Source organism: Trachemys scripta, chromosome 3, assembly GCF_013100865.1.
Source record: "Trachemys scripta elegans isolate TJP31775 chromosome 3, CAS_Tse_1.0, whole genome shotgun sequence".
NCBI lineage: Eukaryota > Metazoa > Chordata > Testudines > Emydidae > Trachemys > Trachemys scripta.
In genome coordinates, this window is record NC_048300.1 from 98,833,003 (window position 1) to 98,845,855 (window position 12,853).

The following is a 12,853-nucleotide window of genomic DNA, read 5'->3' on the forward strand; positions in this document are numbered from 1 at the left end:
GGGAACCACAATGTTTTAATCAGCCAATAACTTGATATTCTCAGCAAGACATACAACTGAAAATATTAAATGTTATGTCCTTGTTTTTTGAGGCCACTGAATTTTTTGGGGGTGAATATAATGTTTGTGATTGAAAGCTCTGGAGACTGAAGTCCTCTATCCACAGAACAGGAAAAGCACACACAACAAAGTGAGGCACAAACTTCTTCATATTGCCCTACCAGCCCTACCATGAAGGAGGAGCCATTCTAATGGAGAGAGATTACTTCAATTGCCTGTCAATTCAGTCCTTGGCTTTTCTGACAAGATTGCCAACCCGGGTCCCAGTTGTGCTGCTGATTTTTGGAAGTGCATATTTGTTCACTAGGAAATGGGATTAAAGCAACTAATTTGACAGAGGTCACCCCAACAGCCATTAGTGGCCTCAGACAGAAGAGAGACAGTAGCTATTGGGTCTAAGGCAGTGGCGGGCAACCTGCGGCCCGCAGGCCGAACACGGCCCATCAGGGTAATCCGCTGGCAGGCCGCGAGACAGTTTGTTTACATTGACCGTCCGCAGGCACAGGCTGCCCACAGCTCCCAGTGGCCGCGGTTCGCCGTTCCCAGCCAATGGGAGCTGCGAGAAGTGGCACGGGAAAGTTATCTACAATGGGGGAAGGAACAAAGCAGCTTTGCCATGGAACCGTCGGCAGAGGATTACCTCTCCTCTATGTGCAGGGACCAAGGCGGCACATAGGCAAGCAGCATAGGGAGCAGGGCAGAAGCCACAAGCATGGAGTAGATGTACCCTCATTTCCCTGCTTACCCTTAACAATGAGATGTCTGCTAGAATTACCCCTGCTTGTGGAAAAGTGTGGGAGAATTTTCGAATTTGTTCCCTAGAATGCTGCGCCACAATCCTTGCAAGGAGTGTGTGCTCTTTTCCCCATGTGGAGCGCCTGCCCACCCCCTGCCAACATTCACCATGCTTTGGGTGTTCGCAGAGATGTGTGCCTGGCTAGGGTCAGTGAGAAAGTGATGGCAATGTTGCAAAAGGTGTATTTAACAGAAATGTTTCAATGCTGTGCGTGAATTTAACAATCCCGCTTCTGTGCATTGTGCCCTGTGCTTCACCAGATGTGGCCATCCAGGCTGAGTGTCTCCACCAGATAAGAAAGTGCCCAAGACGCAGCAAAGAAGAGATGGGAGATCTGGGAGATCCTGCAGTGCTCCAATGCAGAAAACAGGGAATGAAAGAAATGCTGGGAAGCCCAACGGCAGGACAGAAAAGAGAATCACATGTTTGTTAAGGACACCACTGAGCGGATGATTAAAGTAATGGAGGAGCAAACACAGATACTGAAGTCCTTAATAATGATGCAGACTGAGCATATCAGTGCTCAACCTCCACTGCAGCACATTCAGAACTCTTTTCCATGTCTCCCCACAAACTCCGCTTGCACAATCCTTTCCACCTTTTGGGACCTCTCGGTTTCCTCTTCACTCTACCCCCTCAGACAACTTTCACAATGATAGCTCGACCTACACACAGTTGTGAAAGTCTGCCCTTCCCTGGTTCCTCGTTTCCCGCCAAGCATCTGTGCATTTGTGTGTGCTGTTTCTTGTGCAATAAAAGTAAACTTTTATAATGGTAAATCATCTTTATTTTTTTTCTACAAGGTGAAATTGTAGGCACTGCCAGTACATGCACAGGCATTTAAATCACTTTATTACAGGAATATAAGGCCCCAAATGTCACCATTGCTCCCTAGGAAAACTACATGTCATGGAACACTGAAGCAACTCAGACACAGATATATGTTACTGGCGGTCATTGTCAAAGTGCTGCCTCAAAGCCTCCCTGATTCAAATAGTTCCCCTCTGGGCTCCTCTGACAGCCCTGGCATCTGGCTGCTCAAAATCAGCAGCCAAGCAGTCTGCTTCAGCACTCCACCCCTGAGCAAATCTTTTGCCCTTAGCTTCACAGAGATTATACGATGTACAGCAGGCGGCTATGATCATTGGAATATTATCCTCAGTGAGGTCCAACCTGCCATAAAGCCATCACCAGTGCTCCTTTAATTTGCCAAAGGCACATTCAACTGTCATCCGGCACCTACTCAGCCTGTCATTGAACCACTCCTTATTGCTGTCCAGGTGTCCTGTGTAAGGTTTCATGATTCACAGCTGTAAGGGGTACGCAGGGTCTCCCAGGATCACTATGGCCATTTCAATACCCCCCACTGTAATCTTCTGGTTAGGAAAGAAAGTTCCTGCTTGCAGCTTTCTGTACAGGCTGGTGTTCCTAAAGATGCATGCGTCATGCACCTTCCCAGACCACACTGCGTTGATGTCAGTGAAACACCCACGGTGATCCACAAGCGCCTGCAACACCATGGAAAAGTACCCCTTTCTATTGATGTACTCTGTCGCAAGGTGGTCTGGTGCCAAAATTGGAATATGTGTGCCATCTGTAGCTTTTCCACAGTTAGGGAAACCCATGTCTGTGAAGCCGTCCACTATTTCACGCACATTTCCTACAGTCACGGTCCTTCGTAGCAGGGTGTGATTTATTGCCCTGAACACTTGCATTAACATAGCCCCAACGGTCAACTTCCCACTCCAAATTGATTCGCGACTGACTGGAAGCTGTCTGGCATTGACAGCTTCCACACAACAATTGCCACACATGCTTCTCTACCGAGAAGGCAACTCTCATTCTGGTGTCCTTGTGCCGCATCTGGGTCAAGCTACATGCACAGTTCCAGGAAGGTGGCTTTCCGCAGCCAAAAGTTCTGTAGCCACTGCTTGTCATCCCACACCTGCATGATGATACAATCCCACCATTCAGAGCTTGTTTCACGAGCCCCAAAATGACGGTCTACTCTATGCGTTTGCTCTGTGAATGCCAAAAGCAATCTAAAGTTGCTTATATCCATATCACGCAGAATGTTGGGCACCTGCGAGTCTTCTTCAATTAGGAACTTCATGATTAATTGCATTGCCATCCGTGATGTCTTCATGGCAATTAACAGAGCATAGGAGAGCAGTGCAGGATCCATCCCTTCTCACAAAGATGCCGGGGTGCACAGCAAAGAAGGGCCATTGAAAAAATGCCATGAAAGAAAGTCAGAAGCCCATGGAGTGATGGGACAGAAAGCAATGCATCACGGGACATTTAGCACTGTCCCAAGATGCACCGCGATCCGCTCTGTTGTCCCACAATACCTAGTGACAGAAGGACTGTGGGATAGGTACCCACAGTGCATTGCTCACACTGTTGATAATGGTGCCCCCACTGTGGACACGATCTGCCGACAGAGGGAACAAGTGTGAACACGGAATTGTGATTTTTATTATGTCGACTTTTGGGTGTCGACATCACTTTTGGCGACAAAACTTGGTAGTGTAGACAAGGCCTTAGGAACCCAAAGGAGGAGGTGGACCAGGGAGACAAAAACAGCAGCCAACTGGCCCAAGCCCCAGTACCACAAAGGCCCGGCTTATTGGAAACAGTTTTGCAGGTGATCAGTGAATGAAGAATGATCAATAAGACAAACAGACAGATACTGATGGATAGGCAGTGAATATGCAGATTTATTACAACAGGCATGTGGCTAATGCAAAAACAGCTGACCAGTGATAACTGGGTCCCTGTGGGAGGGGAAGGAGGTGAGGGAGGGATAGGATGCTGATGAGGAGGCTAAAAGTTGGTTATGTTTTTCTTTTGGGCCCTTGTTCAGCTGCTGCCTATACCTGGTACTGGATCTAGGTAAATGGACACTGAAAGATACAGAACCATGTGGTTGTTCATTAAGGAGGGGCACCATGATGTTCTGTAATGGTAGATGCAGGAATAGGAGAATTAAGATTTGGAGAGAATGTGGAGAGGCAGAGGGAGGGGCAAGGTTGGGTAACATTGATGCGGATGTAGAGTCATTCCCTAAGGCATCTGGAGATGTTGGGGAGAAAAGTAAAGGATCAGTTTGTTTATCAGTCTCACTCTATTGTGGTGTGGTAGGGAAGTAAGATTTGGAGAGGAAGGGGGAATACCTTAACCAATCACTCAGCACCACACAAGGAGAGGTGGAATAATGAGAACAGGGATACTGCACTGCCTGCCCTTGTAAATGTGTGTTGGCACCTGAAAAGGATGCTGTTGATTCTGCTGTCATCTTTTGAGACAGCATAATGAGAAACAGTGCCTGGCGCATCCTCAAGGGTCACTTTGCTCCTTCACTGCCAGTGGTCCAAGTATGAGTCAATGCTAAATCAAACTGGGGCAGTGCTCTATTTTTCAGAGTCCTTTCAAAAATGATCTTCCTTCCAAGGTGGATAAAAATCAATGATTTTTTTTTAAATAAAAAAATTGGATTTTTTTAATTTAAATTGGATTTTTTTTATAAAATGCTTTTTGAGGAAAATTAATTAAGATACATTATAGCTCAAAGATAGACAATGGAATAGGGATTATAAATTCTAATTCTATAGTATGAGACCATATATTCATGTAATATTTAAAAAAAGTTATGTAAATGAGTTCCAATAGTTCATGGATTAGGGACCCAATCTTATAGGGTTCCAGGGGCTTCTGTATAGATTATTTAGTAAATATTTCTATCTACCCAATGGGACTCAGTGCTCAGTCTAGAAGATACCATAAGAGATACTTAGTTTTGCAGTTCTCAAACCGTAGATTTGTGTCTCCAGAGATAACATGCTTGTTAACAGCAAAAATGTTTTTAATTAAATAAATAATATATAGCGGTGAGAAATAACAGACCTCAACCCTATTGTTCCTCTGCAAATTTTTGTACACAGAGTCAATCCCTTACCTCGCTCTAAGAGTGCAAAGTTTCAAAAAGTTCAGTGAATAGAAGATTGTTGGGGGCAGAATAGATCTGGACAAGGAGAAGTCTGGAGATAAATGTGAGAAGGGAGGGACAGGCAGTAGAAACAAAAGTGAAACTCTTTGAGCAGCATATTCCAGAAGTCTTGAAGTCTTTCTGAGTGCAGCCTTCATTGATTTGAAATCTACCATAGCATTCTCTCACTAGAAGGGAAAACCTATAGCAGTCTGTAAAAGAGACCCAGTTTGGGAATAATTTAATGAAGTTCCTCTACCTGTGGATAAGAGAGGCATGCGTGCAAAATGCAAACAGTGCAACAAAGAAATGCAAGGCCTGGTTGCCCGAATGAAACAACATCACGAGAAGTGTTCCTTTTCAGGAGGAAGCTGCGTTAAAGATGATGAAAAGAACATGTCTGAACATGCAGGATCTTAGGTTGGTTAACTTTTTTATTTCATACTTCTTTTTTAACGACTGCCGGTCTTCCTTCTGGACTATTCTTGAATTCTCATGTTTGAGCAAAAAATATAGTTGTTACTCTACGGTACTATCGTTTTAGATGCAGTTGTGATAAAAAATAAATAGCTGAAATAGGCAAATCTTCCTTTTACAATTTCACCTTTAAAGTAGTACTGAGTGTCAGTGAATGAAATGAGTAATACTAAATTGTATGGTAATAATAATTAAATAACTGCATTGACTTATTTTGTTTAGGAGAATCCATCCTCAACATACAGGATTCTGAAGACTATCCACCTTCAAGATCACCATAATTTTCTATAGTTTCAGAGTTATCTGCCAATGATAATGTTTCAATCACATTATGTATGTCATATAGACACAATATATCACCTGTAGCAAAAAGAGAAAAAAATCTCCATCACCCAGAAACAACCAAAGATAAATTTGTGATAAGAACCAGCAGATTACAAAAAGAGGTAATTGATGAAAAAATTGCCCGGTTTGTTTATGCAACAAACTCTCCTTTCCATATGATTGAGAACCCACACTTCATTAACATGGTTCAGTCATTAAGACCAGGATACAGTCCACTCAGAAGAGCAGATGTCACAGGCAAATTGTTGGATAAAGTGTATGAAAGAGAAAATAGCAGTGTGCAAAAGGTCTAGAGGGTAAAATTGTTAACCTGAGTCTTGATGGGTGGAGCAATGTCCACAATGATCCTGTTGTATGTGCTTGTGTGACAACAGAAGAAGGGAATGTCTTCCTTATAGAAACAATTGATACATCAGGAAATGCACACACAGCAGAATACTGACAAGAAGTAGCAGTAAAAGCTATAACAAACTGTGAAAAAAAATTCAAATGTCTAGTACACAGCTTGGTCACAGACAATGCTGCAAATGTGTCCAAGATGAGAAGAAATTATTTAGAAGAGAGTCCCAAGCTAATAACATACGGTTGCAGCGATCATTTGATGCACCTCCTAGCCAAAGACTTCAGTGTTCCAGAAATAAAGGCTAATGTTGTTGAAATTGCAAAATACTTCCGTAACAACCACTTTGCAGCAGCTGCTCTGAAAAAAGTGGGAAGAACCAAGCTAACTCTCCCACAAGACGTGCGATGGAACTCAGTAGTGGACTGTTCTGAGCACTATATCAAGAACTGGCCTAATCTGATGACAGTTTGTGAACAAAATCATGAAAAAATAGATGGCACTGTCACAGCCAAAGTTCTCAACATTGGGCTTAAGAGAAATGTTGAACACATGTGGAGTACCCTGAAGCCTATTTCTGTAGCCTTGAACAAAATGCAGGGAAATAGTTGTATTATTGCTGATGCTGTTGAAATTTGGAAGGAACTGAGTGAGATCTTAAAAAGAGAAATATGCAAAGACAGAGTTAAATTACAAGCATTAAAAAAAAATGGGACAAGCACTATCTCCAGCTCATTTTCTTGCAAATATTCTCAGTAGCAGGGTCAAACCTTAACTGCTGAAGAAGAGGAGTTGGCTATGACATGACATCCAGCAATCATCCCTCCATAATGCCAACTATAATAAACATCAGAGCTAAGGGTGAACCATTCAAGAAATGTATGTTTGCTGATGATGTTTTAAAGAAAGTCACACCAGTGAACTGGTGGAAGTCACTTAAGCACTTGGATTCAGAGACTGTTCAAGTGATAATCTCACTTTTAACAGCAGTAGCTTCTTCTGCCAGTGTAGAACGAATATTTTCTTCCTTTGGACTAATTCATTCCAAACTGAGAAACTGTGTGGGACCTGAAAAAGCAGGAAAGCTTGTTTTTCTTTTCCAGATTATGAACAAACAGGAAAATGAACGAGAAGACAACTGAGTTAGCTGCAGAAGCCAATATTTTAAGTTTCTCATGTTGACCTGGCTGACATAGTCAATTTAATTTTTGTTTTTTTTTTAAAATATATTTCATTTAACTATTTTAGTTAAAAACAATTTTAACAAAAACTAACCTGATCTTAAAAAACTTGAATGTTTAACTAAATTCAAAAATTCATATGCTTATTTTCTTAAAATATTATATGTTTGCTGTTGAAGAAAAAAATCTAGAATACATAACGTTGTTTTAGTTAAATAAAACAATTTAAATGTCTGGTGATATTCTCCTCCTAATGCAGCATGGCAAGAAAATCCTCCAAATATTATTAACCTGTTGAATTAGAGATAGTTCACCTCCCCATGACTTCATAAATATCTGCTTCAATTACCTTTGGTAAATGAAATAACCAAACAATCATTCATTTTCTGATATAGCCGTAAAACTAATCTGAAAAGTTTTCAAAACAAATCACTTAAAAATATATAGTGTGTACCTTCTAAAAATGAAACTTACATCTATCTCTGAGTTGTGAAGAATATGTATTAACAGGGCTGGCGCAACCCATTAGGCGATCTAGGTGGTCGCCTAGGGCGCTACAATTTGGGGGGTGGCGACCGCGGCGGTATTTCGGTGGCGGGACCTTCCGCCGCCTCTGTGGGGGGTGGCATTTCGGGGTGGGACCTTCTGCCACGTAGGGTGGCAGAAAAGCTGGTGGCGCTCCTGTGTATTAAGGTTATAACAACCAACAAGAATGAATTTTTATGTAGAAATCCACGACTAAACTGAGTCTTCCTCACTAGTGACTGATTTAAATCAGGATTTTAAATCAAATCCACCCTGCTTCCTTCAGACTTGTTGGAGTCTGCTAAAGGTATCCATGGCACTCCATGAGACAAGCCTCCCATTTCCATCTGTACAACAAGAGCTGTCTTGTCTCCTGTCTTGCCCCAAGACAGGCATCAGCTATTGGAGAGTGTGCTGCAGCAATGTGCCCTGGGTAGCTCTGCAGAGACCTTGCCTCTGGTGAAATGTCAGCCAGATTAGGGAACAGACGAATGACTAGGGAGGGAAACAGGGTGAGTTTGGGGAGGGATTCCTCTTTCTTTCTCTTCTCTTGGGGCAGGAGAGTATTTGGGGGAGAGCCTGCGGACTATTGGAGACTCCTGATGAACCTGATGGTCTTCTGCAGACAAGTGAGGACAGGAATTAGAAGCTGAGTGGTGGCTAGAGAGGGTGTATATGGACCAGTAAGTAGAGGTATCTGTGAAATCGTGACACAGAAGAAGCACTGAAGAGTTGAACCCATCCTTCACAGATTGCACAGCAACCAGCAGCGATCATGACCCAAGTGGACTCCTTGATTCAAAGATATAGCAAGGTACAGGAGTGTGGTTAGAGAATATGGACAGGTGGGGCAGTGAGGTAGGTGGAGAGTTGTGATTAATGCAAATGACTGGCTAGGGACTGTGCACGCAACTAGTCTATATCAAAGCATCCTATTCTTTTCTTTACCCTGTCCTTTTGTTACCCTCCCCATAACATTTATTTGTTTCATCCAACTATTGTATTATGTCTTGTCTTTTATACACTATGCGATTTGAGGAAGGGATTGTAATTTACTATATATTTGTAAACTCCCTAGTATAATGGGGCCCTGACCTGGTAGGGGGCTCTAGGCACTATAACCATATAAACAATGATGATAATAATACAAATGATGAATGGTGCAGCAGGATCTCAATCAGTACAATTTCTCACTTATGAATGCCATCAGAGTAGCGAAGTGTGGGACAGCTGGGAACTGAGTGTCTTAGTGTGTTTGTTATAATTGGAGCTGATTGGAGGAGAACAATTGTGTTTCATATTCACTTTCAAGGTTTCAAAATCTGTTTTTCTTCCATACTGGAATGAAAACAAAACCTTTAGAACATTTTCACACACACACAAACAAAAAAGGGAGATAAAAAGAGGGAGAGTGTGTGAGACACACTATAGGTACTGGCCAGGGGTACATCTACACAGCAAACCAGATCCCACAGTAGCAAGTCTACAGACTTGGGCTTGTACTATGGCAGTGTGGACAGTCAGGCTTGGGCTGGAGCTCTAGGGAGGAGGGTGGGCTTCATAGCCCGAGCTCCAGTCTGAGCTCAAACACTTACATTGCTATTTTTTGCACCATAGCGTGAGCCCTGTGAATCTGAGTCCATAGACCCAGGTTCTGAGACTCACTGTCCTAGAATCCTGCTTGCTGTATAGACATACAGCATAAAAAAGATGTGGAGAAATTGGAAAGGGTCCAGAGAAGAGCAACAAGAATGATTAAAGGTCTTGAGAACATGACCTATGAAGGAAGGCTGAAAGAATTGGGTTTGTTTAGTTTGGAAAAGAGAAGACTGAGAGGGGACATGATAGCAGTTTTCAGGTATTTAAAAGGGTGTCATAAGGAGGAGGGAGAGAACTTGTTCACCTTAGCCTCTAAGGATAGAACCAGAAGCAATGGGTTTAAACTGCAGCAAGGGAGGTCTAGGTTGGACATTAGGAAAAAGTTCCTAACTGTCAGCGTGGTTAAACACTGGAATACATTGCCTAGGGAGGTTGTGGAATCTCCATCTCTGGAAATATTTAAGAGTAGGTTAGATAAATGTCTATCAGGAATGGTCTAGACAGTATTTGGTCCTGCCATGCGGGCAGGGGACTGGACTCGATGACCTCTCGAGGTCCCTTCCAGTCCTAGAATCTATGAATCTATGAATCTATACCCTGGTTCTGCCTGACTCAGAGCAGTTTTCGTTGTCCCAGATCACTCCAAATCAGCACATCCCAGGCCAGTACCATCACCATCCAGCTACAGAGTCTCTCTCTCATACTGTCTGTCCTGGACTCAAAAACCTTCTGAAACCACTAGGTCTCCCAAAACATTTCAGTTTCAACAAAAAGCATATGTTGTTGAAATTTAGTTTAGTCAAAAATGTCCTGTCCAGCTCTAGTTATGATTACAGGGCTGCTGTGTAAGGGGGAAGTGGAGTGCAGGATGCCTTGCAATTGCAAAGCAAATCATAGGCAGAGGAGTGTTGAAGTAGGGGTAGTCAGCTACACCTCCATGTTTTTGGGGGTATGTCACTCAACATATATCTTATGTCAATCCCTATGCTCAGAGTCTCTAATGAGAGAGCCCTATTGCTTCTCAGTCACTATGCTTTTGTCCATTGGTTGCATACATGCACGCACGCATGCACACAAACACACACACCTCCTCAACCTTGTATAACCCCTCACCCACTGGGCACAGCCCCTTTAGTTTAATCTAACCTACAAAGAAGCAGTGGTTTCTAGATGACAGACAACTTTTTTGCTGCTGCACATCATGAAGCAAACAGGAGGGTCTGATTTGCATCACAGAGGCCTGTAAACAGAGCTGCTGCCTGTCAGTGGTGTCTTGGTCTGGGGCAATGGCATAGGCTGCTGTTCATGTGTTTCAAATATTATTGATTTTTTCCACCTGATCTTAGCCCAGTCCGGGCCCTTGGAATAAACAAAATCAAAGTGACCATTGTATCTTTCTGTATACCAAGTAGAGACCTTTTTCTATCCCCCCCCCCTCCTTGAAGCTAGCATTATGCTTAAATTCTATTATCTGGGCTGGCTTCATTGTTTTGAACAACTTGAGAGCAAAGTGGCCTGGTGACTCACTGCACTTTGCACAAAGCTGATTTCTTGTGGGCAGGGGAACGTTGAGTAGTGTTCTCCATAGGTGGTATTGTGGTTTCTCTCTCTTGGTGCTTGCAACCAGTAGAGTGCACTCGCAGTACCTGTCCGTTACAGAGCGCTTCACTAGTCTCCCCCCATTCCAATGGCCTATTTGCCTATCACAGAGCAAGTTTACCATATTGTAGATGAAGGTGTTCCCAGAATCAGGGTGCTGTACAGTCCTTTGGAGAATAGATACATAGATTCTAAGGCCAGAAGACCATTGTGATCATCTAATCTGACCTCCTGTATAACACAGGCTGTAACACTTCCCCAAAATAATTCCTAGAGCAGATCTTCTAGAAAACAATCCTATCTTGATTTAAAAATTGTCAGTAATGGAGAATCCACCATGACCCTCAGTACATTGTTCTAATGCAGTGGTCCCCAAACCTTTTACCTTGTGCCCCCTTATTGTTGTCCACACCCCCTCCTGCCCTGGAGCCAAGGCTGGGAGTGGGGCTGCAGCTCTGGGACAGGGGGGCCAAGTCTGATTGGTGCTCCCTCGCCACACCCCAGGCCACAGCCATCCCACACAAAAGTTCCTCTGTGCCCCCTTATGGGGGGCACACCCCACAGTTTGGGGACCTCTGTTCTAATGATTAATTACCCTCATTGTTAAAAATGCACACCTTATTTTGTGTCTGAATTTGTCTGCCTTCAACTTTCAGGTTATCCCTTTCTCTGCTAGATTGAGGAGCTCTTTATCAAATAGTTGTTGCTTCTGTACATGCTTATAGACCATAATCAAGTCACGCATTAACGTTCTCTTAATTAAGCTAAATCGATTGAGTTCCTTGAATCTCTCTCTCTCTAAGGCATGTTTTCTAGTCTTTTAGTTATTCTGGTGGCTCTTCTCTGAGCCCTCTCCAATTCACCGACATCCTTCTTGAATTGTGGACACCAGAACTGGACACAGTATTCCAGCAGCGATGTCACCATTGTCAAATACCTCCCCACTCCTACTGGATATTCCCATTTATAATTCCAAAGATCACATTCGCCCTTTTGGCCACATCATCACATAGTCAGCTCACTTACAGCTAATTATTCACCATGACCTAAGTTCCCTGCTGCGCAGCGGTGCAGCAGCCTATTTAGCACTGCGCAGGTGTTCAGGTAACCCGCCTGGGGACCTGCCGCAGCCGGGGGAGGGGTGCACTCCAGATGGGTGCCTGATGAGTCCCTGAGTCCAAAAGGAGGATTGGGGTGACACTGCATTTGTTTATGATTGAGCACTGGAGTGGCAGGGTACCATAGCTTCATGTGACAGCCGAGAAGCCTGGTGGCTGAATGTACAGCTTAAGACAGAGTGACCAGGCAGATTGCATGCTCACAGCCAGGGCTGAATTTTGAAAAATACAGCAACATCCATGTTCATCTTTGAAAATTCCTGTGATTTTTGAGAGACAAGGTGGGTGAGGTAATATCTCTTATTGGACCAACTTCTGCAGGTGAGAGAGAAAAGCTTTCGAACAACACAGAGCACTTCTTCAAGTGAGTTTTGCCAAATCATCTTTTCTGAAAACTCTCCTGCAACTGCCAGGAACTTCCCCCTCTCCCTCAGAGTTTTGGCCATCGTAAAATTGCTTAAATATAAGCATTGTGCTATGAAACCTTGAAATCATGCAATTCTGCTACTTGATGTACTATGCACTACCGGTAGTACTAAGTACATTACAGAAAATCCTCCATTTCTATCAGCAATGCTCTGAAACACTGCCACTTTGTGGTAATTGAAAGTTATGGCCAACATAGAGCATATTTCCTGAATTAGGCTGTGCTCAAATAAAATTTCAGAAATAAATGATAACTTGGCACTTGGTTCCAATGGTATATATTTTTTGTGAAAAATGTATTGAAGTTTAATTTTTTTTTACAATTCAAACAGCTCTAGTGAGCACAATAAAGCACTTTTCCAGACATTTATTCAGATGTTCACGGTCTATGTCATGCCT